Source organism: Propithecus coquereli, unplaced genomic scaffold (assembly GCF_000956105.1).
Source record: "Propithecus coquereli isolate 6110/MARCELLA unplaced genomic scaffold, Pcoq_1.0 Scaffold228, whole genome shotgun sequence".
NCBI lineage: Eukaryota > Metazoa > Chordata > Mammalia > Primates > Indriidae > Propithecus > Propithecus coquereli.
Window position 1 is genome coordinate 2933401 of NW_012147819.1, and position 3479 is coordinate 2936879.

The following is a 3479-nucleotide window of genomic DNA, read 5'->3' on the forward strand; positions in this document are numbered from 1 at the left end:
GCTTCATTTTATGTTCATTTATTTTTTATTGGATGCCAGATATTGTGAATTTTTCCAGATATTGTTGACTGGCAGATTTTGTTATCTTCCTTCAAATAGCGTTGGAATTTTTTTCTGATAAGCAGTTGAGTTAATTGTGGGGCAATTTGATTCATTTGAGGCTTGCATTTAAGCCTTTTAAAAGGCTTGTTTAGAGTAGCGATTACCCTTGGGTTATTTAGCCCTACTTCTATGATAGGACCAATTTAGGATTTTTTATTGACTGCCATATGTATTCAGTGAGTCCTTGCAACTCTGTCTAGTGGTAACTCAAAAAATTCACAGCCTTTGTATAAGCTTTGGAAGGTTTTATCTTACATTCATCCAGTAATTATTATTTCCGAGGACTTTGTGCTTTATTGACCCATGAGGTCTCACCCTATGCATGCACAGATTGGATTTTAGTCAAGAGACTGAGGTGACCTCTATGCAGACTTTGTAGCTCTTTTACTGCACAATTCCCTCCTCTTTGATATTGTGTCCCACAAATTCTAGACCTCTTGCTTTCTCCCAAACTCTGATCTCTATCTCCTCAACTCAGTGAGACCAACAAACTGTGGAATCTCATTCTCTCTGTTACCATCTTGAAATTTCTTCTGGAAAGAATGCTGGTGAGATCATAGCATTCACCTCACTGGTTTACTTTGTCTTAGGGACCACAGTCCTGTACTTTCTGTTTTCTAATATATAAACATAGTTGTTTCCTATATTGGGTTTTTTATTAGTTGTTTACAGCAGAATGGTGATTCCAGACATTGTTACTGCCACATGGAAACAGAAATGCTCCTGTCAGTAATTTTGAAAATAACATTTACTCTGTGAATTTTGTGTTCCTTATAAACTTTACATGTGCAATTAGGGAACAATTTTTTTTTCTTTTAACACAAAGAGTGTTCACATTCACTTGTCATGAAAATTTGCTTGAATGAATTTCATTACACAGATGATTTTCTACATCTTTCCTCATCTTGAAACAATGTATTGCTCAGTGGAATAGAAGAAATCATTTTATTTAGATTTTTTTTCATCATTGTATTTCTCATACAGTTGGCAAGATTAACTTTTTACTAATTTGCATGCCTTATAAACTTTGTGATTCTATTAATTTATAATAAATAATGAAATTCTTATCCTTCTTATTACATTGTTTTTTTTTTTTTTTTTTGCTATTCCAGGAAAAATTGGCTTTCCTAAGCTTTCCCTTAAATCTGGGAACTTCAATATATATATTTGATTTTTCATGAGTATTTTTCTTTGCAAAATCTTAAGTTAAGTTTCACATTTTCATGGTTCCTGTGTTGGAATAGTCGTATTAGTGACTTTCTATTTATATGTGAAATTAGAAAACTGAATGTTAAATGTTTGCTTGATTATTGACACTTTTTCTTTATATTTGACATTTTAAAATATGTGAAATAGATTTTCTATGATAGTAATACCTATACATTTGAACCGATAAAATTAATGTTTTATTGGTGATTCAGATATATTAGGAAGTCTAATAGTCAGTGATGAAATTTATCAAAATGATAAGCAACTCTTGGTAATGTTGAAGACAGAAACAAATTGCAGGATTTTCTTAATTTATATGTCTTTGTATTACTAGAAAAGTCAGAGTGTTTAAAATTGTGCAAAAATACTTTGTACATGACATGGAGATATTTTCTAGGCTCAATCACGGGGTAATTGTAGGCCTTCAAATGCACAATTACCCTGTGAAACATCCACAAGTTACACAGTACACAGATAACTTATAGGACTTGTCCTGATATTTCAGGATATGTAGAATCTTTCGAACTCACCCACTAAATGGCAGTGGTGCCCTCTACTCCATCCATCATTGTGGCTTCCAAAAAGCCCTCACAAATTTCTAAAGCATACCCTTTAGGATATCACCACCAGTAGTACTATTCAAAGAGTTAGGGAGAAATAAATGTTGGCATACATATAGAATGTGTCAACTATTCACCCATCCCTTTAAGTATCTTCCCTAAAAAGGAATAAAGAACCCTCTTGCTGTGGTTTGAACTTTTGTGTCCCCCCAAATTCATATGCTGAATTCCTAACTTTCAAGGTGATAGTAGTAAGAAGTGGGGCCTTTGGTGGATGATTAGGTCATGAGGGCAGAGCGTTCCTGAATGGGATTAGTACCCTTATAAAAGAGGCTCATGGGAGCTTGTTTACCCCTTGATATACATGTAATGGATATACAAGTTGCATAAGCAATTGGCTCAGGCTCTCTATGTGCTGTGCCCACTTTGCTAAACTAAAGCCTCTCTTTCAGCACACATTTATGGCCTCATGGGAGAGTGTATGACCCCATGGCAGAAAAGGAAAAATATGAGTTTTATTTCCAAATTACTCTGTGTAATAAACTGGTTCCCCCACTTTCATCAGCTAAGGGGAGGCTCCAACAGACAGCCTGGAAGGAAACACTCCAAGTTGATCAGAACTTCAAATGGAACATCTGGTTTTCACTATTTTTTTCTAGAAGAGATGTCCAGAGGCGTGGATCTACATACATTTATGGGCATTTCTAATGATTTTGTCAAAGAGATTAGAGAAATGGGGATAAGGTGACTTGTAGGAAAAAGGTGTCGATAGATGTCTCAGAAAGCGCCTGGAGTGTGAGGAAATTTGTGAACCACACGAATGCTTGCTCAAAGGTAGAAAGCACTCAGAACTCTGGTGGACAAGATGGCCTGCTCTGCAAAATGCTTATTTACTGGGTTTATGAACGAAATGTTGGTAGTCAGAGGGATTACACATGGACTCAACCACATGGTCTTCCCTGCAAAACACTACACCCTCAAAGCCCCTAACTGAATCTCAAACCCACATTCTAAGTGGATCAACAAGCCATGTCCTTCACAATAAAAATAACAACTATAAATTTCATCCTTAGTAAACTCTAAGTTCTCTCTCACCTATAAGGGTAGCTATGTCAATCTTCTTTCTTCTATCTCCCCTATAGAGTAAGAGCTGTCCAACTAGTTTAGGGGTAATACCTCTGTTTTGCTCTTGACCTTAACTTGCTCTATTTTATTCAAGTCCTGGTTATCTATTATTCATCTTACCCTTTCTACAGGTCTTTTTAAAGGCATAATCAAATTCTATCTATTAAAAAAAAAAAAACCCTCTCTTGACACTGAATCCCACCCTTAGTTACCAAACAATGTTTTTCTTTTTATCCCCAGATAAATTCCTTAACAGACCAGCTTACTCTAGTTGTCTCCACTTTTTCAAGTCTCTTTTACTCTGACAATCCAAAGTTCATTCTATGGACCTATTCTTACTGGATTAGAGCCATATAGTACTGCATAATTACTACAGCCAGAGAAACAATTTCTACTTGGAAATGTTTTATTTACGGTATCTCAGATTAGACTTTGAAAATCCCATGCTGTTTATATTCATTCCAAATCTAAAAACAAAGCCCA